Source organism: Solanum dulcamara, chromosome 2 (genome assembly GCF_947179165.1).
Source record: "Solanum dulcamara chromosome 2, daSolDulc1.2, whole genome shotgun sequence".
In the NCBI taxonomy this organism is placed as follows: domain Eukaryota; kingdom Viridiplantae; phylum Streptophyta; class Magnoliopsida; order Solanales; family Solanaceae; genus Solanum; species Solanum dulcamara.
The window spans coordinates 62,659,382-62,686,771 of NC_077238.1; the positions used below are offsets into that span (position 1 = coordinate 62,659,382).

At 34.7% G+C, this 27,390-nt stretch overlaps 2 pseudogenes; one reads left to right on the forward strand and one right to left on the reverse strand.

The window, feature by feature from the left end:
• The first annotated feature begins 3,842 nt into the window (after window positions 1–3,842).
• LOC129872161 (uncharacterized) lies at window positions 3,843–4,435 on the forward strand (annotated as a pseudogene).
• A 1,557-nt stretch (window positions 4,436–5,992) lies between these two features.
• Window positions 5,993–10,659, reverse strand: LOC129872169 (uncharacterized; annotated as a pseudogene).
• Between the last annotated feature and the right edge of the window lie 16,731 nt (window positions 10,660–27,390).

Sequence of the window (27,390 nt, forward strand, 5' to 3'; positions counted from 1 at the left end):
ATTTATCACGATCCAAAAATCGAGGTCATGATGATACATATCCCAAAACCCAACCTAATGTGTAAGAATAACAATAAATCACATACGAGACTCTCAAAGGGGGAAGTCGGGCCATAAATGAAAAAAGAAGAAGTATTACTAAGAAATATCCCAAAACCAGGTATCATAAATATAAAGAGAATATAATACAACCATTGAATGCAAAATACAACACAAGTCTTTGAACAATAATAAAAACTAAAAGTAGTAAATAGAACTAATGGCGATCTGGAATATAGAATCTCACCACTAATCCGATATGACACTCTCCGCTATAGAAAATCAGTTGCTGTATGGAATATTCTGACTAGGATCTGCATTAAAAGTGACACAAAAGTAGGGGTGAGTACAATCCATGTGTACTCAGTAGGTTTGATGACTGGTTTAAGCAATTAATCAAACTTATGAAATAAACTAAGAAATGTTTCCACCTACATATAAAAAAATTCCTACTCTAGCATCGGTGCCACCAATTTATATAGAACGGTATGAGTAAAGTAAAAATATAGGGACAATTCAGTATCACATATGATCAGATAAGTTAAATAATTTAAAGAGCAATGCAATGCAATGAGATGACGATACGATGGAATCAAGGTTGTCGCACAACCTGTCGTATACACCTTTTGAGATAAGGCTTATAGACAAGGACCCATGGGGGACTCGCATACATATACCAAATCACAATTTCAATATCTCATCAACTTTCCACCTAGCTCGTGGTCAAGGATATTAAAAGGTGTCTTATTTTCTTTCTCAATTTTTCCCCCATATTTCTGAACTTTCTAAGATGAATGATATGATGAATGAAGATGAATGCATCACAACACATATGATATTGGGGAAATATATAACTCAACATGTAATATAAAGTTCAAAGTTCTCAAACCTCAATCTAAACATGATATACACCCTCAATAGATAGTAATGAAAAGGAAATACATTGAAATAAGTGTTCACCCTTTTAAAAAATATTTCATTACTCAAGTGTGATCAAAACCCCCAAATCAACCCCTCACGTAGGCATTACAAGTCAAATAGTGCTACGAGCATCTGTCACAGGTAAATATTGAATCACATGCTCCTAAAGAAAATAGAATAGCGAATAAGGCATCCCCACGAGCCTAAAATGCACTAATAAGCCTTCACATGGGCAACACAGTATAACCAATACCCTCATGGGTATCACGATATAATCAACATTCCTAATTCGCATTAAGACCCCATCCCAAAGTCTTTACCTAATTTCAGTCTCAAAAAAGGATAGTCAAACCTACTTCAAAAGCCAAAACTTCACCTCAAACACTCTAACCAGAGCTCTACACAGACACCGACTCTAAAATGATGACTAACTATCAAAAATGGAAAGAGTTCATCAAAAAGAGGCCATAGATACCCCTATTACAAGGTTTTAGAATCAGAATCAAAATCGTCCAAAACTCACTGCAAAAACGAACAAGGGTAAAACTAGAATTTTTTGAAATTCATACTCTACATATCAAAGGGAATTCGTGTTTGAAAACCACATTAAAATTGAAATAAGAAATAGATTAGAAATCATGAAATTACCAATTTTTAATTTAGGAAAAAAATCCCAAAACCCACATTGAAATCTTAATTTTGAAAGAGTTTTGAAAGAGTTTTGAAAGATGAAATTGCTATAAAATAATTTAGGAATGATAAAAGAACTTACCTAATTGATTTTCCTTGAAAAACTCTTAAAACGTCGTCTCCCTTAAGCCCCAAATGTTTGAAAATGATGGAAATGGGAAGGACTCCCGAGTTTGACACTGTTCATGCATAATTTACCCATCGCAATCACAAGCCATTAATCCTCATGATCACAAAGCACATGAAGGGTTAACCATTATGATCACAGACCCCCCTTTTCGCAATCGTGAAGCACACTGAAAGAGTAGACCCATCATGATCGTGAATCACCCCTCTCTTGCAATCCCAAAGCTCACTGATGTTGTACATTGTGATCGTGAGAAAATACCTTGCACTAGAAACTAGAAAACACCAGCTATGCCAACTTAAAAATGTCTTCAATTGGACCCTCAAAAATCATTCGGAGTCAGATAAAAATAAATTGGATATGCTAACTCACAAGAATCGATATTCCAGACTCAATATAATCAGTGGATTTCCAAAAAAAGATTATTATGATGAAAATACCCTCCCAGACCTCATTTAGGCCTAAAACTCAATTTTTTACCTAATTTATCAAAATGAATTCTAAGGTCTTGGGCTCCAAATCAACACTCAACTAGATCAAAGTCGACCATCTGGATGCAACAAAACTTTGGAATTTCCCATCCGGTGCTCAAATCTTGAAAAATTTACCAAAGTCAATTATCTGAATAAAACTCCACTCAAGGTCTCAAAATCACTAAAATCTCACCTGATCGCATCGAGAACCGCACCAACCATCCCCACAATATAAACAAAGCATGAAAACACTAGGGGGACGGGAAAATGGTTATTTTATACTTAAAAGTAATTTTCTCAAGAATTGGGACATTACATAGAAGCATCCTTAAATCATAGTTCATAAATTGATGATGCATGCATAATCTCAAATCATAGCTCATCGTCATAAAACTAGTCATAATGCCTGGGTTCATGTAAAAATACTGAAAATATGATATTAACATCAATTCATGTCTTATAATATCATTGGCGATGAGTGAAATTATAAGTGAATAAACCCAATGCTAAGTCATCAAAACCCTAGAACCAGTGAATTAAAATTGATAGAAAAAGAAAGAATTCTTTGGGACTCCATGGATGAAAAGGATCCATGAATGAAATTCTCACATACCTTGATGATCCTTAGATATTAAATTGAAAAGGGAGACTTGAGTTCTTGAAATCATAGCTTGAACTTGAAGAAAACCTTGAGAGAGAAATCCTTGTGATTCTTAGAGAATTTTAGATGAACGAGTGGGAATGGGGTTTGTTTAAAGGGTTTGGGAATTTATAGGTCATCCAAAATTAGTCCCAAAATGACATGGTTTCAATATTAAAGGAATGAAAAAAGTCTGAAATACCCCTAAAATAAACTGCCCATCAAGGTATACAACCAACTTTACGGATCGTAGAAATTTGTACGGCCCATAGAGAGCCATCTATAGAAAGTGACTTAAATTTTGAGGCTTGGGGTTCAAGCTTTATGGGTCCTTTATGGCCATAGAATCCTATATGGATCGTAAAGTCTATTTGTAGAAGTTGTGTCACAAAAAATGAGCTACTAGAATTGGACCTAATTTCTATGGGCGTGGTCTACGTGTCGTAGAAGACATTACTGACCATAGACCCCCTTTGTCCTGAACAACCCACCAATTGGCACTTAGAATCCCTTCCACGAGGCCCTTCTACAGACTGTGAAACTTTATACGGCTTGTAGAGGGTCTTGTACAACTACTAGTGCCCAAAATTTTCTAAGTATGGCTCCCTACAGTCCGTATATCTTTGTATGTACCGTAAAGATGCTTGTAAACTTGTAACAGCGAACTATTCTAAAAAATTTCTTTTCGTTTCTCAGTATTACACCAATCAACTTAATGATTCTTTCCCTATTACAGTAGATTCTCTAATTGATGGTGACATTAGTCAGCCTAATGAAATTTTTCATGTGACAATAGATGCAATAACTGATGGTGAATCAAGTGAGGAAGAGGAAGATGAAAATAAACCTTTAGCTAGTGATTATCATAGTGATGAGTTCGAATTTTTTTAGGAAGAAAAAAAGAAGACAAGTATTTGAGAAACTAGATAATTTATTAGAGTTGGAAAAAGGTATGACCTTCAAGAATCTTCATGAAGCTAAAAGAATTGTGAGTTATTATTCAATTGATAGGAAGAAGGGCCTTAGAGTTGTTGAGAGTGACTCTACCAGACTTAGATATAGGTATGATATTGATTGTCCGTTTGTGTGTCTGACATTAGAAGTTAAGCAAGTCAAGGACTTAAAATTAATACCTTAAAAATAGAACATACGTGACAGGAAGCCTTTAAGAACAAAAAAGCTACTCAACAATCTTTATCACACTACTTCTAGAACAAGGTTTAGAATAACCCCAAGTACATGGTGAAAGACATGAGGCAGGATATAGATTATTCAAAGATGAGGAAGGTTAAGAGACTTGTCTTAGAGAAACTGGAGAGTAGCTTTATTGATGATTTCAACAAGTTGGAGGCTTATGCTCAAGAATTGAGGATTAGCAATCCTGGTTTCTGATGTGGTGATAAACATATCTAAAGATGATCTGGAACAAGGAAAAATAACATTTTCAAGAATGTATCTTTGCTTTCAAGCTTTGAAAAGTGGCTGGAGAGGTTGTTTGAGGCCATTTATAAGGCTAGATGGAATATTTTTAAAAAAGAGGTGTAAAAGAATTTTATTGGTTGGCCTTGGACAAGATTTAGTGAAGCAATTCTATTCACTTTCTTGGGCAGTGGTGGAAAGAGAAATAGCCAGAACATGGAAATGGTTCATTGAGTTGTTGAGAAATTCATTAGAGCTAAAAGATGGTGAAGGAATGAACTTATGTATGATATGCAAAAGGTAATAATTTGTCAATTTCATCACTTTCTAATTTTTTTATGTATACACTTGAACTACTTTATGTTTTTTTGTTGTTTATTGTTTTAAGGGATGATCGGTGCTGGTGGGTAGTTGCTTCCAAAAGAACACCATAGATGGTGTGTAAGGTATATAGAAGCCAATTGGGCCAAGACTTAGAGAGGTGTAGAGATAAAAAAAATTATTGTGGTGGTCTGCTTTGAGTACATATCAAGAAGAATTTGAAGACCAATTAAATACCATGGATTTTATATCTGAACAAGCTCCTGAAGATCTGTTATGGTACCCTGCACAACACTAGTGTAGGACCTATTTTGATATAATTTGCAAGAATCATAAATATAAAAAATTGTCATGACCCCGACTCATCGTGACTGGCACCCACACTAACCATCTGATGAGAGAACCATTTCAACAGTCCAACAATTAACTAACACAATAAATAAACAAGACAAAAATGCAGAAGTAGTCTTAATCAATAATTAATACAGAGTTTCCATGAACTCAGAAATAATCTAGTCCACAACCCAACATGTACGCAAAATTTAACTCCTAAGAACTGAAAGTTGAATGTACCAAAATGCTAACAACATCAAGTCTAAGACAAGGGAATACAATCCCTAAGAAAAACATAGTCATGAAGCTAAACCAGTGTTTGAAATCTAAGTCCTGAGAAAAAGACTAGAAGAAAAGAGAGAGTCCATGACAGCTTGGAAGAATAGCTCACCGTTGAACTCGAACATAATCACTCATCTAGGCGAGGTCTCTCCGCAACCGGATGAATATGCCCTGTACTAAACAAAGACAGAGCAAGTGTAGTATCAGTACATAAAATCAACAGTTTTTACAGAAAAATACCATTTCTGGGGTCTTTACCCCTTAATAAGTCGTGACTATCCTTCTTTGGCGGGACCATCCTACTTTAGTTCCCCGCCTTGGTAGCACTAATCCCTCTCTGGCAGGATAGGCGGAGACAGAGAGCTCGTAAAGAGTCTCTAAGTCTCCCCTTTCACAACATACCATCTCCTTAAGATGTCTTAATTTATAACCTTCATGCCAAGTTCAATTCAGAGAGTTTTACTCATCCGAATACGATTTCGTAAAGTCGTAAATTCTTCGAATCCTGCTAACCCAACCAAAATAAAGATTCAATCCCACACCTATCACAAGGTAACCCTAGACTTCACCTGACTCAGAATTCATCCAAGTTTGCCCTAGGCTAAATTTTTTGGAAGTTACTATTTGAAGTTTTTTGGCCCAAATTCTTTTCCCATTGGCCTATCCATAATGACACGGACAGGTCGTTACAATATATATAAATTTACCCATCACTCATCTTTGAGTGACCAATTAGGGAAAATAGGACTAAAGTAAAGATAGAGTAGTATCTGCTTCGATGAACAATTGAGGATACTTGTCTTGCATGTCCTTCTCGGTCTCCTAAGTAGCTTCCTCCACCGAAATATGCTTCCATTGCACCTTTACCATGTTGATTATCTTAGTCCTCAACTTCCAGACATCCCGGTCAAGGATTGCAACTAGTTCTTCCTTAGTTCTCAACTTCCAAACATCTCAATCAAGGATTGCAACTGGCTCTTCCTCATACTGAAGATCCTTGTTTAACAACTCCGAGCCCGATTTAATGATGTAGTCCCCATCTCCATGGTACTTTTTTAGTATTGACACATGGAACACCGGATGTACTCCCAACTACCTAGGTGATAAGGCTAATTTGTACATCACTGGCTCTACATAGTCAAGAATTTCAAAGGGGCCAATATAGCGAGGACTGAGCTTGCCCTTTTTACCAAACCTCATCATCCCCTTAATGGGTGAAACCTTTAGAAGCACTTTCTCACCAGCCTTGAATGTCATATCCCTTATCTTACAGTCAACATACTCTTTTTGATGACTTTGAGCTGCTAGAAGCTTAGCTTGGATGCTCCTTACCTTATCTTGAGCATTCCTCACTAAGCCTACCCCAATGGCTCCACTTCTCTAGCTTCAAACCACCCTATAGGAGACTTGCATCCCCTCACATAAAGTGCTTCAAACGGTTCCATCTCAAAGCTGGAGTGGTAACTATATTTGTAGGAAAACTTATACAAGGGCAAGAACTTGTCCCAATGTCCCCCAAAGTCGATCACACATTCCCTCAACATATATTCCAACACTTAGATAGTCCTTTGTGATTGTCCATCTGTTTGTGGATGAAAGGCAGTGCTGAAAGTGAGCCGAGTTCCCAGATCTTCATGTAACTTTCCCCAAAATTTAGAAGTGAACTGTGTACCACGGTCTGGAATGATAGAAAGGGGCACCCTATGTAGACTTACTATCTCTTTCACATAAATCTTTGTCAGTTGTTGTGCATTATAGTCCACTTTAACCGGAATGAAGTGTGTTGACTTTGTCAACCTGTAACCACCACCCAAATGGAATCATACTTCCCAAAGGTCTTGGGAAGTCCCACCATAAAATCCATAGTTATTTTCTCTCACTTTCATTCAGGAATGGGCATTCTTTGAAGTAAGCCTGGAGGTCTTTGATGTTTATATTTCACTTGTTGGCAATTCTAGCACTTGGCTACATATTCTTCTATGTATTTCTTCATTCCCGGCCACCAATATAGATGTTTCAAGTATTGATACATCTTAGTTACTCCAGGGTGAATAGAGTACTGCGAACCATGTGATTCAAATAGAATTTTCTGAATTATTCCATCCACCCAAGGAACATAAATCCTTCCCCTAAATTTGAGCACTCCACCTGCATCAAGTTTTGAATCTTAGGTCTTGCCTATCAACATTTTTTCTCTAATCTCATTCAGACTTACATCTTCAAACTGCTTGACCTTAGTCTCCTCTATAAAAATGAGCCTTCGATCAACACTAGCTATCACCCCACCTTTTTATGAGATGCCTAACCTCATGAATCTGGCCTCTAAGGCCTGAATCTCTCTAGCCAAGGGCTAGTTGTAGGCTACCAAATAGACTAGAATGCCCATGCTAACCCATTTCCAGCTTAATGTGTCTACTACCACATTAACCTTACTTTGATGATATTAGATGATGACATCATAGTCTTTGAGAAATTCCATCCACCTCTGCTGTCTTAAATTCAAGTCTTTCTAGGTGAACACATGCTACAAATTGCGGTGACCAGTAAACATCTCACACCTGACGCCATAGAGATAATGCCTTCAGATTTTTAGGTCAAACACTACCGCTGCCAACTCCAAGTCATGAGTCGGGTAATTCCTCTCATGCACCTTCAACTGCCGCGAAGCATAAGCTACGACGTTCTTATCTTGCATCAACACAACACCCAAACCTAAATGTGAAGCATCACAATAAATAATGAAGTTTTACCTTTGATCGGCAGGGTCAAAATAGGCTTTATGGTCAGAATAGTCTTAAGCTTTTGGAAGCTCTTTTCTTATTTGTCAGTCCACTCGAATGGTACCTCATTTTTAGTCAATTGGTCAAATGAGTGGCGATAGAAGCAAAGTTCTTCATGAACCGGCGATAGTAATTGGCCACTCCCACAAAACTCCTAACTTCAGTCACGGAACTAGACCGAGCCCAGTTCTTAACTGCTTCAATCTTCTGTGGGTCTACCATTACCCATTCCTTTGAAACAACATGGCCTAAAAAGGCAACTGAAGGAAACCAAAATTCACACTTAGAGAGTTTTGCATACAACTTCTGCTTTCCCAGAACACCTAGAACAATACAAATATGGTCTGCATATTCCTATTCACTCTTTGAATACACCAAAATATATTCTATAAAAATGATCACAAACAAATCTAGGAATGACTTGAACACCCCATTCATCAAATTCGTGAAGGTTACAGGTGTATTGGTCAGCCCAAAAGACATCACCAAAAATTCATAGTGCCTATACCTAGTTCTAAACTCTATTTTGGTACATCCTCAGGCCTAATCTTCAATTGATGGTACCCAGATCTGAGATCAATATTTGAAAAGACCGATGCACCTTGCAACTGTTCAAAAATGTCATCAATCCACGATAAGGGATATTTATTCCGGATGGTAACCTTATTCAGTTGTCGGTAGTCAATGCATATTCTCATACTACCATCCTTTTTCTTAACAAACAACACAGGAGAACCCCACGGAGAAGCACTAGGACAGATGAATCCCTTAACAAGGAGTTCTAGGATTTGAGCCTTAAGCTTTCTCAACTCTGCCGAAGCCATATGGTAGAGAGGAATAGAAATTAGATGAGTACCCAGCTCTAAGTCAATGTAGAAGTCTATATCTTTGTCGAGAGACATACTAGGCAAGTCTGAAGGAAACACTTCTGGAAACTCGCTTACTGTTGGAATAGACTCAATAGAGGGAGACTCTACATCCATATTCTGAATATGGGCCAGATAGGCTAGAAAACCCTGCCCCACCATTTTTCTAGACTGGAGAAATGATATGACCTTAACTGGATTAGGCTTGTACACCCTTTACCACTTTAACCTTTTCCTCTCTGGGATCTCTAGAGCCACAATTTTTGCATTACAATTAAGTACAGCAAAATAGGAGGACAACCAAGTCATACCTAAGATTACATCAAAATCGATAATGTCTAAAATTACTAAGTCAACCCAAGTCTGGAATTCCATAAACATCACTAAACAAGCACGATAAACAAGGGTGACTATGACTGATTCTCTAATAGGCGTAGAAACATGGACAGAGGCATCAAGTATATCACACAATGTATCAAAATTCAAGGCATATTTCATGTATACATACGAATAAGTAGACTCCAGATCAAATAAAATAGTAGCTATCCGGTCACAGACAAGAATAGTACTTGTGATCATTGTGTCAGACGCCTCTGCCTCGATCTTTCTCGAAAATACATTCGGTCATCCTGATGGGCTACCTCCCTAACTAGCTGTGCTACTTCTCAACTTGCACTACCATTACCTTGGCCCTCACTACCTCTCGAGTTTCTGCCTTGCCTACCCTGTGGATGTCCTCTACTGCTGTCTCTCCCGACTATAGGTACTACTTCTCTAGCATGCTAGGTTACTGAAACTGTCCAGTGGGGTGAGGATATTCTCTCCTTATATCCCTCGGTTCTCTACAATTAAAATAGTCGCGCTCAAAAGATGGACTGCTGCCTGAAAATGATGCTCCTTGACCCTCATGGGCCTGATGCTGTCGCGAAGTACTTAAAAAATTGCCAGTAGAAGCAGGCAGAGCTGATTGAATTATCCGGGCTGCAATTACTGGCCTACCTGAACCTCTAGAATAGAATCACTGGAACTTACCTGTGCTCTTGGGCTTTTTATCCAAAGCCTTGGCCTTTCCATCTCTCCTCACACCTTGTACCTTCTTCACAAAGTTAGTGACTTCGTTGAAACTCTTGCCCGACGAAGTCATGTAAAGTGACAACACCTGCAATTCGGGGTTGAACCCCTTCACAAACAATCGGATCCTCTCTTCCTCTATAGTTACCAGCTGCATAGTATACCTAGACAACACAGAAAATTTGGCTTCATAAGTGGCCACCGACATACCACCTTGTTTCAAGGCCATGAACTCATCCTTTTTATGGTCTCTCAAGGTGTGTGGTACATACTTCTCCAGGAATAAGGCCTGAAACTGGACCCAAGTAAGTGGGGGAAACACTGATGAACAATATTCCACATACTCCCTCCACCATTGCTTGGCCTCACCCTGCAGCTTAAAAGTGACAAATTCTACCCCATTCTGATGCACTATGCCCAGCTTGTGCAACCTCTTGTAGGAGTCGAGGATGAACTTATAAGCGTCCTTATTCTCTGTACTATGGAAGACTGGAGGCTTGAGCTTTAGAAACTTAGTGAGTATGTCATGCTCGGTGTCGGTCATAACAGGGCCCGTAAGTGGTCTGAAGAAGGCATCAGTGCCTACTACCTCATCTACTAGCGAAGCTGCAGCAGCAAAAGGGCGAGCAACAAGAGCTGGTGCTGTGGGGATGGTGGGAATGGCTCCAGTGCCAGCCAACCCACTCAGAAAGGTCATGAGTTGTCTTCCACATGATTAGTATTCTCCTCCCCTTCAACCTTTAGATTCTCTTCTAACTCATTCTGGGGAGCGGGAAGGGCCTCACCTATTGGCACCTTTTCAATTAGAACTTCCATCCCGGGCGGGTGATGCTCTCCCTCACCCTCTGCCGCATCTTCCTCTCCTACATCTACCTCGATTGTACCCTCGAACGGCTGACTTCTTCTTTGGCTCAACTGGAGATATGGGCCGAATAACATTATAGCGGGTATTAACCATCTGCAGACAACAGAGTGAAAGAGGTTAGATACCAATTGGAATTAAGTTATAGCACGAAGGAAAGAAGATAGAGAAACTTTTCTAAAGTCATGTATCCTCTCAAAGAAAAGTGCAGAAGTCTCCTTACCATTCTATAAGATTCTACTAGACTTATTTTGGTACGACGAGATCAATGAACCTAGGGCTCTGATACCAACTTTATCACGACCCCGACTCGTTGTGACTGATACCTGTTGACACCCAATTGTGGCTTTCTATACTCAAAATTAACGTCTTCAGACTACTTGATCGTTAAAGAACACAAAATATAATTTTTTTAAATATATTTTTTAGTTTTAATTATTTTTTTTATTAATAATTATCCTTATTTTAGCATTTTTATGATTTTTTATTTTATTTTTCCCTTTTAATAATTTATGGATAAACATTCTTAATTTCGTAAATAATAAGATTCTTATGAATTTATTGTCATTTGAAAATTTTAATAGTCATATTATTTTTACAATCATCTTTAAACGTACACAACATAACACTGTAATTTATTCTCTACAACACAATATATCTTAAAAAATATCGATTACATTTTTTTATTTTTGGTGTTACATATCGATACATATATATATATATATATATATATATATATATATATATATATTAATGACTCATTAAGTCATTTTGAGAATGATTTCTCATTCATGTTCAACAATTTAATCAACACAAGAAATCAAATAGCTTTTTATTAACACAAGAAATCAATTAACTTTTCTTTTAATTAACATAAGAAGCCAAAGAACTTTTTTTTTATCAATACAAGAAGTCAAAGAACTTTTAATTTTTGGTTGATTAATTGTTCAAACAACTTGTTTAGGGAGTCTAAGATAGAAGATTTCATCCAAGCTAAAATTAAAATTTTAAAACAAAATTCTTTCAACACCACTCTCTCCATTATCTTTTCTTTTTCTCCCTCATAAACAAACTATTCTCTCCATTCTCTTCTCTTTTTCTCCCTTTCAACACCACTCTCTCTATTATCTTTTCTTTTTCTCCCTCATAAACAAACTACTCTCTCCATTCTCTTCTCTTTTTCTCCCTCAAAAAGTCTCCAATGAAGCTTGTCCTTTCAGCTAGAACAAAGCAACCCCTCCCTTGTTGGTAAGTAAATCGAAATTGATTTTTGAAACTGCATAACTGTTAGTAATATTGGTGTATCTCATTGTATAGATCTTTGTTTTTAGTAAATAAATATGTTTTGAAAAGATGAAACACGTACCTACAACTTTTATGTTTATGTTAGAGCCTAGATCTACTGTTATTGGGTCGAAAAATAGGACGCAACATAGGACAAGTTTTGTCCAGATTTTTATTTAAAATTCCAGCATGTACAACCTTTAGTATTTTGATCATATATTTCTGTACAAAATGTATTTTGTGATGATTCTTTTCGTTTTGCAAGCTTAAGACATATATCTACAACTTTCATGAAGGACATAAAGTCCAGTTTTGCCGTTTGGAGTTTCACATTTTAGGTACAACATGAGGTACATTTTTGGTCGGATTTACTGTTTTGATAGCCTTAAGTGTTGTTGTTTGTTGTTGTTGTTGTTGTTGTTGTTGTTGTATAGCCTTAAGTGATAATATGAAATATTACTTCAAATTTATATATAGTTCAAATTGTAATTGGCCAATGAAAAAATCTTTTCCGTCGATTTTCGAGGCCTCCCCATAAAAAAAGACGGAAATTTTAGTTTAAGTTTACATTTTACGTTATATTTTGCAAGCTAAAACAAAGTCCAATAGTGTTAAATCAATAACCTCCGGAGTAGCTCCATCTTCGGGAAACAACAACTAGCTATCGCGATGGTAAATCCGATAAGAAACTAACAAGTAACAACTCTATCTCTCCTTTGTTTTATTATTTTTTTTATTGTTGTTTTACTTTCTTTTTTTGTTTATAGATCTACTTTATTTTATGATAGATATAATTATTGTGATTTGTTTCTATTATTTTTTTACTTATTGTTGTTGTCTCCATCATATCTTTTATTAGTGACATCTATTGTCACATATATTTGCTTTTGATTATTTTAATTGATTGTTTTAAAAGATATGATAGTTTTAATCTACTTTGTTTGATGATAGATATAATTATTTGATGATAGATATAATTATTGTGATTTGTTTCTATTATTTTTTACTTTATTGTTGTTGTCTACATCATATCTTTTATTAGTGACATCTATTGTCATATATATTTGTTTTTGATTATTTTAATTGATTGTTTTAAAAGATATGATAGTTTTAATCTACTTTGTTTGATGATAGATATAATTATTGTAATTTGTTTCTATTATTTTTTTACTTTATTGTTGTTGTCTCCATTATATCTCTCTATTAGTGATATTTATTGTTTGTTGAGTGAAAATTATTATTTTGTTTTTTGTTTGACTACTTTTGTTAATAGTTTAACTTCATTTGTTTTGGCTATATTTATTCATCACTTTTGTTTGTTGGTGGATTATAATTGATGATTAGTGTATACTTTATTTATTTATAGTTATCTTGTATCTATTTTTAACTTTGCTTGATTATTTTTGCTAATAGTTTAACTTCATTTATTTTTGACTATATTTATTCATCAAAGGATTATAATTGATGATTAATAATAATTTACTTTCTTTAATAAATGATTTCTTAGTTAATGGATGTTGATATTATTATTTTTTATTCTTTTTGAGTATTTAGGATATGCTAAAGCTAGGTTGATTCACTTGATATTAACTTTAGTATTACTATTTTATTTTTTATATTATCATGTGTTTAAGTTAATTGATAAAATCTTCTCACTTATTTTTTTGTCATATTGTACCTTTATTTTTGTGGGTGTTGGTGCTTGGTGATGTAAATGTTCACTAGCTTTTATTTTTTGTTATTTTGTTTATGTTACTATTTTTGTTGAATTATTGTTGTTGGTTTGGATTTTACATCTTTTATCTAGTTTATTTCTTATTATGTTATTAATTACGCCATTATTGTTTCACTTCTCAAATATCTTATATATTGTCTCTATTATGTCGATTGTTTCATCAATTATTGGTTGCCATGGCTTTCACGTCATTTTATTGAAATAATTTTACTATTTTTTAATTATTATTGTAATTCATCATATTAAATAGAGATTACACCTAAAAGGTCGATGAAAAAATTACCGTCGATTTCCAAGGCCTTCCATGTTTATAAGATGGATTTTATTTTTGGTTATTATTATTATTATTATTATTATTATTATTATTATTATTATTATCATCATTATTCATATTTATCCCCTACTAACACTTTTATTAAGTCTTTAACAAGTACTCAGAACTGCTTCCCGAGGAAGTTATTCGAATTAAATTCGAATAACATTTTAATTTATTATTGTGTATATTATTGACGTTAGGCAAATATTAGGCCGTTCTTTATATTATTGCTTTAATTTACTCATTATGTATATTTTATTATATATTTGTGCAATATTTTTATCTCCTTAATTAAAAAAAAATGATGAGTTCAGCTGGGACCCGCAATTGTGGATTTTAAAGGATGCTAATACCTTCCCTTCGGAATAACTTGAACCCCTTACTTAGGATCCATTGGCTTCGTAGATATTTTTAATAATTAATTGGTTTTAATTATCCCAAATTATGATGATTCCTTAAATTAAATATATTTCTTTTAAAATCTCTTTTGAACAATTGAATTGATTTTTTTACAAATCACCACGACATTTAATAGGGATATAACACTTATTATAGTTACGCTTCTGAGCCCACTATATAATAAAATTCTATTTTTTTGTAGTATACATATAGACACATATATTTTAAAATTATTTTGATAATATTTTATTCATTATTAATATTTTACCAAGTGTTTGTATAGGTATTCGGAGATATTTTTTGCAAATGATATTCAAAATTATTTCTCTTTTCATATGATAAAAGATTTCTTTGTTCATATTAATAAAGGGCTATTCTTTTAATATTGCATAAAAATTACTTATATATATATATATATATATATATATATATATATATATATATATGTATGTATCTTTTCTCATATTTTCATACACATAGTTGACAATAACATACATTTTCTTGATTCATATTTTTTTATACATATATTTTATATAATTTTAATACATATTCTTTACATATATATGTGTTATACTTGTAAATAATAATTTTATCCCTCCCTCATTGATAAATTAAGTCTAGTCGGGTATCACATTTTGTGAATTTTGAAGGGTGCCTAACACCTTCCCTTTGGAATAATGTAAACTATTTCCTAGAATCTAAACTGGTTTTTCGCAGATTAAAACGTGAGTCATACAGGTCATGCATCAAATAGGTTTTCCTTATTTTCCTTAATAAATTAGGTGGCGACTCTATACAATAATTAATCCTTTTAGAGTCCATATGTTGTGCTTTATCTAACCTCGGTTAAAAATAGGGCATAACAATACCCACACTAACCCTCCGGTTGGAGAACCATTTCAACAGCACAATAATTAAATAACGTAGTAAATAAATAAGATAAGGATGCGGAAGCAGTCTTAATCAATAATTAATATCGAGTTCCCATAAAATCAAAATCAACCTAGTCAACAACCTAACATGTACGCGGAATTTAACTCCTAAGAACTGAAAGTCGAATGTACTAAAACTCTAGCAATGTCAAGTCTAAGACAAGAGAATGCAATCCCAAAGAAAAACATAGTCATGAAACTAAACCAGTGTTTGAAATCTAAGTCTTGGGAAAAGGACTAGAACAAAAGAGAGAGTCCATGGCAACCTGGAAGAATAGCTCACCCTTGAACTCAAACACAATCACTTCTCTAGGCAAGGTCTCTCCGCAACCGGCTGAATATGCCATGTACTCAACAAAGACAGAACAAGTGTAGTATCAGTACACAAAATCAACAGTTTTTGCAGGAGAATATCATTTTCTGGGTTTTTACCCTGTAATAAGTCGCGACTGTCCCGCTCCTACGGGACTATCCCACTCTGGCGGCACTAATCCCGCTCTGGCAGGATAGGTGGAGACAAAGAGCTCGTAAAGAGTCTCCAAGTTTTTCCTTTCACAACATACTCTCTCCCCAAGGCATCTTAATTTATACCCTTCACGTCAAGTCCAATTTAGGGAGTTTTACTCACCCGAATATGATTCTGTAAAGCCATAAAAGCTCCGTATCTTCTTGGCTAATATCTAACCCAACCAAAATAAAGATTCGATCCCCTACCTATCAGAAGGTCAACCTAGACATCACCTGACTAAGAATTCGTCCACCTCTGGCCTAGGCTAAATTTTTCCTAAGTTGCTACCCGAAGTTTTTTCTGAACCATATTCCTTCCCCATTGGCCTATCCATAATGACGGGGATAGGTCATTACAAAAATAATTTTAGTGAGTCATTAAATAAATGAATTTTGGAAGCAAGGAAAAAATCAATAATTAAGGTGTTGGAATATATCAGAATCAAGGTATTACCTATGTTTTTTCATAACTGCTATATATATATATATGTATATGTATATATCATTATTTTTATGTTATGTATAGGTATATAGATTATGAATAGGTTGAAAGATCTTGAAGAGGAGGGTAGAAAGTGGGCAAGATATTTCAGTTCATATGCTATTGATCTTTATAATGATTTCAAAATCATTTCACATGGTTGTTATGTCAAATCTAATGGAGACCTAGGTTATGAAGTGGTTGAGGGTGTTTATGGGCATATTGCGAGTCTTGTTAGGAAGAAGTGCATATATAAGACATGAGATTTGACATGATTACCATGTCTTCATGCCATTAAAGCTTTAGAACATGATAAAAAAGAATCATTAGATGAGATGCATTGGTAATATTCAAAAGAGGCTTACATGTTGGTGTACCAACTTAAAATTCAATCAGTTAGAGGTGAAAAATTCTGAAAAGTATACCCTCTCATGCTATGGAGCCACAAGAAATACATAAAATGGTTGGTAGATCAAAAGTTAAGAGAGTAAGGTAAAAGGATGAGGCAAGGAAGAGAGAGGGATTGTGGTCAAAAAGTAGAAAGGGGCGAAAAATGACATGTGGCCATTGTAGTGCAACATTTCACAATAAAAGAAATGTCCATGGGTAAATTCATTATTCCTTAGTCATATTTTACATTGTCTATTTAATAGTCTAACTACTATGTCAAATTCTTTTAGCTTGAAAGAAGAGCACAAATTCTTCCGGATGTGCCACTGTCAGCACCACAATCAAGTCAAGAATTTGTCTTCATGCCAACTCCTGGATTTGTACTATCTTCTAGTCACCAGAAAATTCAACCAAGTAATAAAGTTGCTGGTCCTTCAAATTCAAAGAGGAAAATAAAGGACAAACATGTTGCACCTTCAAAGAGGTTTGCCAAAAATAATGCTACTACTTCAAGCACAATTCAACAATCTATTGTACCTTCAAGAGCACTTATTGATGAATATGAAGTTGAGTTTGAAGTGAGGATGAGACGACAATAATTAGGCCTAGGGAAATATACGAAGCTATAACTAGGCCTTCAAATGAAGAAGTTGCATCAACTACCTACAGGGTCAAGGAAACTTAACTTTAGGGATGATGAGAGTGGTGTAAGTATGACTACTAATCTTCCATATTCATCAAGAAATTTGACTTGGAAAGGCAACTCATGTGTGACCTCAAATCAGCTTTAAATAATAAAGGAGAAAAATATTTGCAAACTGAATGCAAAGAGACGCTAGCATTAGGAATGGCAATTATGCATTATGTAGTGATTTTTGTTCATTATATAAATGCGCAATGAAAGTTTTTATTTTGTTTTTGTGAATCAGTCTTGAAAGTGGTCGTTTGGTGTGCTTATGTTTTGTGACTGGCCATGTATGCCAATGACAAGAAAATAATATTTGAATATTTTGTGGGCTAGACGTATATCTATCTATAATTTTTTTTATGATTTGCATTACTTATGCCTTGTAGAGTGCCGAATGTATGTCTTTACATTTTGCTTTTTCTATATATATATAGTACTATAATCAAGCTACCTTATCTATAATACTGGGTACTACTACTACTAGTACTATGTATTTATGTGTTGCAAAGCTTGAGTATATACATACTGGGAACTACCTGAATTACTACTACTAGTACTATGTATTTATGTGCTGCAGAGCTTGAGTATATACATACATATACAATACCACCAGGAATTGTCACGAAATGTATAAAAAAAACAATGTGAATAACACACCTTCCTAATAAAGTACCTACTATCTGTTGTGCACAAAGAAATACAATAATTTTAGGCTAACAAATAATATAAAACTACAGATTGTTCATTAGGCACAACACCATAATTTTTATTACTATTACTATGCAAAACAACAATTTTGCAGATTTTTTCATTACAATCAAATGCAAATTTCAAATTTGCAAATTTCTTTCTTTTGACAAAAACATCAAGACACTAAACTAACCTGACCAACTAATAATACTAATGTAACACAAACCTACTAAAAAAACACACAAACCTACTACAACATCTTGGCAGCTACAAACCCAACAATATCAACCCAAGAAAGTACAAGCAAGCTTATCAGTTGATACACTTTCAACTCCAACTTCGAAACTTTATCATCCAAGTTGTTCACTTTCTTCAAATTTGCACTTCTATTACCTTCCTTAAACTCCAAGTTTGACATTTTTTCCTCTTTCTCCGGAATGTGAACTTTCATTAGTAGCAGTCATATTTTTCAAATAAAAAATTTCAACACCATCCATATCCTCCACAATTTTCTTTAAATGGTCTCTTTCCTTATGAATTGAATCTAATTCAACTTTTTGGTTATGAATCATTATTAACACATGAGGTCGGAGTTTTCATCAAATCAATTCCAATAACCACAAGAGTTTGATTCAAGAGCAGTAAAATATTTTGCACTCAATCCTCACTTACATGTACGGGACTAAAACTGTTGAGGAGAAAAAACAAAAGAAGATTCCGACATTTTTAAAAAAGGAACAAAAGAAACAACTTCAATTTGTTGGCCAGAAAATTTTGTTCGATAGATCATTGATGGTGAAGAAGAGAGGAAATGAGTGTATTTTGGGTTACAAGGTTTGAGGAATGAAGGGCTTATTTGGGTTAAGGGATTAGGAATTTTTACACGTGGGGCCTTTGGGTGGAGCGGGCGGATATAGATTTTGTTTTTTGAAAATTAAATTAGTTTAATTAAATATTAGGGTAACCAATAGGATAGTGACATGTCACTATTGAAATTGTTAATTGTACTTAACATTTAGACCGTTAGAGAGGGTAAAAAAGAGCCGAAAGGTTAACGTGGGGGGAAGTTTAGGCTTGATAGATAGATGAAGGGTAATTTTGTATCAATTCACATAGTTGAGGAATATTTAGGCCCTTTTCCATATTCTAATTAAAGATGATTATAAATTTATAATAAATAGTAGTACTATATTTTCTATTGTGTTGGAAATATTTGACTTTAGAAAATTGAGTTAAGATTTAAAAATTTTCATGATTATGAATGTGAAAAAAAAAATGTCAATTCCATCTGAACACATATACATTATGCCAAAACGTCGTAATCACTTTTTGCTTCTTAATAAATGGTATTTATTTTTATTTTTACTGAAAGAAGAATGAGTTTATGTTTGTTATAAACGACTTTTAAAAAGTATATATATTAAAAAAAGATTAAATTAGCACAAGAAAGAAATGAGAAAAGGACAGATTGACTAAGTGGGGAATAACAACTAACTTGACATGTCCCTTGTGTCAAGTGGAGGATGAGAACATTAATCATCTTTTCTTCTAATGCTCATTCACAACTGGAATATGGACTAAACTACTAGCTTGGCAAGGAATACAAAGATCAGGAAGAAAATGGCATGAAGAAATTCAATGGGCAGTAACACACATGACTGGGAGAAATGGTATAGGACAAGTGTATAGGATGAATTTGCCTGGAACTATATATCACTTGTGGATGGAGCGCAATTATAGAATCTTTCAACACAAATAGAGGACGAAGGAGATCATTCTTAGACAAATTATACGAGATGTGCATGATAGAGGATCTCACCAAATCAAGCCTACTATTTTCTTTTTATGTTGTGTACTGATCACTTTGTTAAATAAAAGCTTTTACTTACCAAAAAAAAGGAAATGAGAAAAAGCCAATAAGGTAAAAACGATTTAAAAGTGAACACTTCACCATGGCATTAAGGGATAGTTTACAAATTACAATAATTTTTAAAAATAACTAAAATTAAAAGAAGAGAAGCATATATAACATTTATAGAAAATCAAATAATACTATCTTAACATGGAAGAAAAAATCCGGTACAGGAAAATTCCTTTTATAGTCTAATACTTCATTTAAGAAACTATTAAAAGAAAGACTTCCTACTGATGATTATTATTATATCATGATATTTGCATTCATGGGTCATCCATGTGTAATTGTTGTTCCACAAAAAGGATGCTTAATCTTATTCAGCATATAATTAGTAATAATAAGAGATAATGGTTAAAAACAAATGTGTATACTATTAGCAGTTAATGAAGAAAAATTTACTTCATGTCGTTATATATAGTTTTAAGTAAGTCATTATATCTTAGAATATATATCTAAAAATAGCTATTAATCTATATATTATAGGAGGACAAAAGACAAATCATGTATATGCGGGATTTTTCATTTTTCGAGATTCAAGTTATATAAATTTTGATCAATACATTAATATTTATTTTTCCATCATATATATTGACATGAGAAAAATTGCAACTTATAATTTTTTTTGAATATGTAAATTTTAATTTCAAATTATTTAGATGATCTAGTTCAATTTAGCTTTAAAGATTAGATAAATTAACTCTTGAGAAGCAAAAAATGTCACATAATTAAGATGGAGGAAAAAGTCATGTCACATGAATTAAGATGGAGGAAGTATGAAAGTATTGTTTTTACCTCTTTGATTCCTTAAGAAGCTGTAATGACCTTGAGGGTCATTTTCGGAAATTTTCGAGAAATTACCAATTTTTCCTTCTCGTTAGTTTCCCCGAGTGTTAATTGATTGGTTTGTGTGGTTGGTTTTGGTGAATTCTTAAAAGGTTGTTATTTGAGTGGGTTTTTGAGTTTTAGAGGTTCAAGTGACTCAAAAGTGATTTTCGGTACCAATCAAAACTACGAGTCTCAGAACGGAATTCCGTCAGTTTCATCAGCTATGGAATGTGGAAATTGATCCAGGAGAGTCATCGGAAACAAATTCGGGGTTGATACGTGGATTTGAGGTCTTAAATTGGAAAGTTTGGTTTCAAATGAACCAAGTTTGACTTTAGTCAACAATTTAGATTCGAAGATTTGGATTGGACTTCTGATAGCTCCGTTGGATTCAGTGGGTGATATTAGGACTAAAAGAGGCTTCGTTATATTTTTCAAAAGTTTCGAGGGCATTTTGGTCTTTTTGAGGTTCAAGTTAGTTTAGTTGCGATTTATCGATTTTCGAATCGAAAAGACTTTGAATTCTAATTTTGATGGTTCCATTGAGTCCCGAACATCGAATTTAGTAGGAATACATATATGGTTTTTGTGCACGGGATTGCGAACGAATTCCGAGGGTCTGATCAGGGACTTGGTATTTGGAACTTGTGTTGTTATTGTGTTGTTGGTGCAAGGTCAGCTTAAGCGGATCAGGTTCGCAAAAGCGAACCTTCTCTTTAGTGAAGGACTCACTAAAGCATAGTTCGCGAAAGCAAATCTCCGCTTTAGCGATATCTGAGAGGGGTTTTGACCGGGTTTTAGGCCATTTTTCTCAAAACTTCCATTTTCAATCCCTTGGAGCTTTGGGAAGGCAATATTTGAGGATATTTTTGGGAAATTCATCTGGATAAGTTTTTCACCATTCCTAAATCAAATTTATCTTCTAAAATCTTTAAATACCATGATTTCAAGAAGGGTTTTTGGAGAGATTTCTTCCAAAGTTCAAACTCAAAAATCTATGTTTTCTAACTCGATTCTTGGTCAAATTTTGTGGGTTTTCCAACCACGAACTTCCCTTGATGAGTAGATCATGTTTTTCAAATAAATTTTTGTTGCCCTCTTTCGAAATTGATTGATTTTTAGATGATTTTATCCCCGATTTCAAAACCTATCAATATGGATGTTATTAGACTCCTTGTGATGTGTATGTTTCATTCTTGATAGTGGGTTGTCAATTCGGGCATTGAATTCGAGGGTTGATCGCCCGATAGAAGTATTCGAGTGCGATTTCATTAATTGAGGTAGGTTTGACTATTCTTCTTGAGACTGAATTAGGGTAATTAGTTAATCCTACGTTATAGACTTTGAGATGGGGTTGTAGTGTAGATTGAGACTGTTTAATTACTCGAGATGCCCGTGTGGGGGCTTATTTCTGTTGTGTAGCCGTGTGGGGGCCTTAATTGCTATCTTATCTGTGTTGGGATTGTGTAATTCATGAATTAATTGTGTTAGAGATATGAAAATGTTATTTGTCTTGAGATACCTGCCTGAGGAGTTGAGTTGGGGGTTTTGAGTACAATTGAGTACTGAGTTGTATCTAGTAGAGGGTGAACATTAATTTTAGTAAAAATTCCTTCATATTACTATCTATTGAGGCTGAACATCATACTTAGGTTGAGTTTAGAGAAGTTGAACCTACTGTATACATGTTGAGTAGAATATTGCGTCTGTGACATGTGTATTGTGATGCATTCATCCTCATCCATTACAGCATTGATCTTGGAAGTGGAGAATAGTGAAAGTCTTTTTGAGAAAGAAAATGTGGCACCTTATTGATCCTTGAGCACGAGCTAGATGGCAAGTTGATGTGATTTTGAGATGTGATATAGTATATGAACTGCGAGTCCCCATGATCCAATAAAACACATGATACGTATAATGTTTCTATTAAATACTTTTATTCAAATTTTGGAAATTTTTAATCAAAGCATGATCTAGAAATGAATTAATTATAAAAGAATGAAGATGGAATTATTTGTAGATTCCCCACCCTATAAAGAAGCAAAGCTACAAAATTGGGTATGGGTAAGTGGTATATGAAGAAAAAATAGAATGGAGCTCCATCACTACCTACACTTAGTGTAATTTACAAAAGTGGAAGTAGCTATGAAAAGGAACTTCAAACTCACATCTTCTTTGTGTCTTCTTCTGCAATTCCATAATGTCCATATATATGCGGGTGAAGCTAGAATTTTGGCGGTGGGTTCGATCGAATTCAGTAACTTTAGTTCAAATATTGTATTTGTCTTAAAATATAATTGAATATGTACAAATTATTAATTTAGAACCCAATAACTTGAAAAGATTAGAATTAACAACCCATAATTTTTTATTTTTTTTATAAGTCACAAGTTTCAAATTCACTACATGTATAGTATAAACTTTTGACAATTCAATTTCAACGCTCTAAAGAGAATGTCACGACATTTTTTTGTCAAAGTGAAGCTATCCAACTCTTGGAAAAAGATGTTTCTTGAATTTTTATAGCATCCAATCGCACTGCTTTTGTTCTTAACTAGTTTGGCATTTTATTAACAAGGAGAAAGTCCTATTTTTTTTCTTTTTTAAGATTTCGCGTCTTTGAGTTCATAACTAAAGTTTTCCCTCTAAAAATAGAATGATTTGAGTTGGATTTTTGAGTTACAAATTTAGAAACAACATTTATTTTTTTAATGAAAAGATCATGACATAATTACTAAATCACATCAGTTTAAAGTTGAATGATATATTAGCCTCTCTCTATAAATAAATAAATTACTAGATCCATTAAAGAAAAATATTTGCAGTTTAAAGTTTACTTTCCTTCTTCTTTTTTCATTTTATTTGATTTGATGCGACATGTTTTAGTTGAAAAGTTAAGGGGTTCAAGTGATTAATTTTGTTTAATCGCTTGCGCACGTCTCAACTAATTTCATATGCTATCCATTACCATCTCCAATCAGAACAAATATCAAATAATCCTATCTGCCAAGACTTAGACATATAAAAAGAAATCTCTTAATTTTTGTACTTGCATTATCATATATAGTTCTCAACCAACTTCATTAACCACTAGTTTAACCTCTAGGCCATAAACCAAGACTAAAATAAGGAGAATGCTAACATGAAATTAGGATTCAATGCTTTTGTCATCTCAAGATAAGACAAAAGGCTTCACATTGTAATTAACCAAGTGGAAGAACCTAGCTAGTCCAGTAATTCTTCAAAAATCACTTACATGTTAAACACAAATCACTATTATCAGTTCACCAACTTAAGTCATAAAAACTAAAATGCAAAAGAACTCCCAATATAGTAATGCATTTTATGCTTCCAGAGTGTTTATGATGAGATCTCATCTTATAATTATCTCTATGAAAATAAGTCAGTCACATGTACTGTGCACAAAAACCAACTCTGGAAAGAACAATTTCACTATCCGAAGAATTAAAAAGAGAGGCATATGGTTCTTATCAAACAATTAAAAGGAACGCGTTTACAAGCATATCCCATGAAACATGGGACATATATTCTACTAAAGTTCCTATAAGAACATTTCGTTTATTCATATGCTCCTCTTTGCAAGTACAAACACGGTCCGTCAGTTGTGAATGAAGGCACTAGTACTATATCCCTCCATGTGTCTGTTTGCACGTAAATGTGAAGCAGCATCAGCAGTCACCCTAGCCACGGCTTGAAAGCCTAGAGAGTTTTAGCATATCAGATGAGCTAAGATCAAAAGAGCAGACACATAGATGTATATAGTTCCAACCAATTGACAAACCATAAGCTAAACTCAGCAAGAAGGGTCTAAAGAACATTGTGTTGCAGTATTAATTTGGCTGTATCAGCAGCTCAGATGTGGGTACATTTGTTCTCTGTCAAATACTCAAGTTTAAGGCTGAACTGTATCCTATTACAACATATTGGAGATCTTTCTTTATTCAGATTACAAATTATCAAATTAGTCAACCTAGTGTAGCTAGAATGCAGGTTTCTTGAATGTACTTTCATATATCAATATGATCAATAAATTGTTTAACTAATATAAAATGACTAAACGTGGAATCAATCAATCAACTGTGCCTCAATCCCCATATTAGTTCTGTGGGTGGGTAAGCTATATGAATCCATCCTGCTCTATTCTGATTCATTGGTAAGCTATATGAATCCATCCTGCTCTATTCTGATTCATTTCATTATGATGTTGCATAAATTGTCTTTTACTAAAAGATGTTACATCAAGACAACCATTTTTCTTTAATTACCACAAGTTATCCAGTTTAGAGGGCAGTGATCAACTAAATTGTGACAGACGCAGAGAAAGTAGGTCAAAAGGTTCAACAATCTTACAGTAGTGTGAAGTAACTAAACTACCAAAATGAAAATGGCCATATTGGCAATTTCATGGTTTGCCCTTTCTAGCTTGATACACAGGCTGTGTTAGAAACACCAAAACCAGGCCTCGGTAAGAAGGAGCGAGTTTCCTCTACCAAACAACTTGAATAACCAAACTAGTACTAACTCCATCCCATTTTCTACGACCTGCCATTACTATTGAGCAGTTTAAAAGAGAAACATTTGAATGAGAGTTACTACAAGGGAGTTCAGTATATATGTCAAATACTAATTGAAAAAAGTGAGAAGATATCAAGTTGTTTCATCAAATGCTCATAATGTACTGAAGGCTCATGTTATCAGTGTAGGTCTCACAACGGACTCCATACAGATAGTGCCTCCAGATCTTAAGCGCGAAAACTACCACCGCCAACTCCAAGTCATGGGTAGGGTAGTTGCGCTCATGCAGCTTAAGATGCCTCGACGCATAAGCTATGACCCGGCATCGCTGCATCAATACATAACCCAAACCTATGTCGGATGTGTCACAATATACCGTGAAGCCCTCACCCTCAACTAGAAGAGTCAAAACAAGAGCGGTGGTAAGTAACTCCTTGATCCTCTGAAAGCTCTTCTCCGACCACACAAAAGGAACATCCTTGGAAGTCAACGGGGATTCAATAATAGAAAAGCCCTCAACAAAGCATATGTAGTAACTCACTAACCCAACAAAGCTACGAAACTCAGTAATGGAAGTGGGCCTGTCCCAATCACGAATAGCCTCAATCTTTACTGGATCGACCATAGTACTTTCTTGGAAACCATGTGCCTAAGAAATGCTACAAACTCAAGCCAAAACTCGCACTTTAAGAACTTGGCATAAAGCTGCTGATCTCTCAAAGTTTGAAGCACTATCTTCAAATGCTGCTGATGCTCACTCCGGCTCCGCGAGTATACCACTATGTCATCAATGAAGAGAATGACAAATAAGTTAAGGTATGGCCTGAATACTCGATTCATCAAGTCCATGAAGGCAGTAGGATCATTAGTCAGCCCAAAATACATCACAAGGAACTTATAATGGCCGTAACGTGTCTTAAATCCGGTCTTAGGGATGTCTACTGCCCTAATCCTCAACAGATGGTAATCGGATCTCAAATTTATCTTATAAAATACTGCGGCACTGTGAAGCTGATCAAATAGGTCATTAATGTAAGGCATATGACAATGGTTCTTCACTGTCACCTTGTTCAGCTGTTTATAGTCAATGCACATCCTAATAGTCTTGTCCTTATTCTTCACAAATAAAATAGAAGCACCTTATGGCGACACACTCGGAAGGATGAACCCCATACCTAAGAGGTCCTCAAGCTAAACACTAAGGTTCTTGAGCTCTGCAAGTGCCATCCGATAAGGTGGATAGGCCGAGTGCCTGGCTCCAAATCTATGAAAAAATCAATATCGCGCTTAGAGGGAAGGCCAGGTAGGTTCATAGGGAACACATCCATAAAATGTCAAACCACAAGAACTGAGTCAATTAAGGGGCCCTCTTTACTAACATCACGCACATAGGCCAAGTAAGATAGACAACCCGAAGCAACCAACTATCGAGCCTGCATATAAGAGATAATCCCTGCTGGTGCATCACTATTAGCACTCTACCACAATATCGCAAAAATGCCAGACATGGATAAGGTAATAGTCTTAGAGTGAAAATCCAAGACCACATAGTAAGGGGATAACCAGTCCATGCCCAGAATCACAACAAAATCTAGCATATCTAGTTGAATAATTCAACTTTAGTATCATAACCCTGGATCATCACTAAGCAAGACCGCACCACCTGATCCACTACTAAAGACTCACCCACTAGAGTCAAAATATGAACCGTCTCTACCAAAGACTCAGACCTCATATCCAATCGGGAGCGTAATAGATACATACATATGAAAAAGTGGATATTCGATCAAATAAACATGTGGCAGGATGGTGGCATAATAGAAGCATACATGTAATAATATCGTCAGATGCCTAAGCTTCTGCCTTCG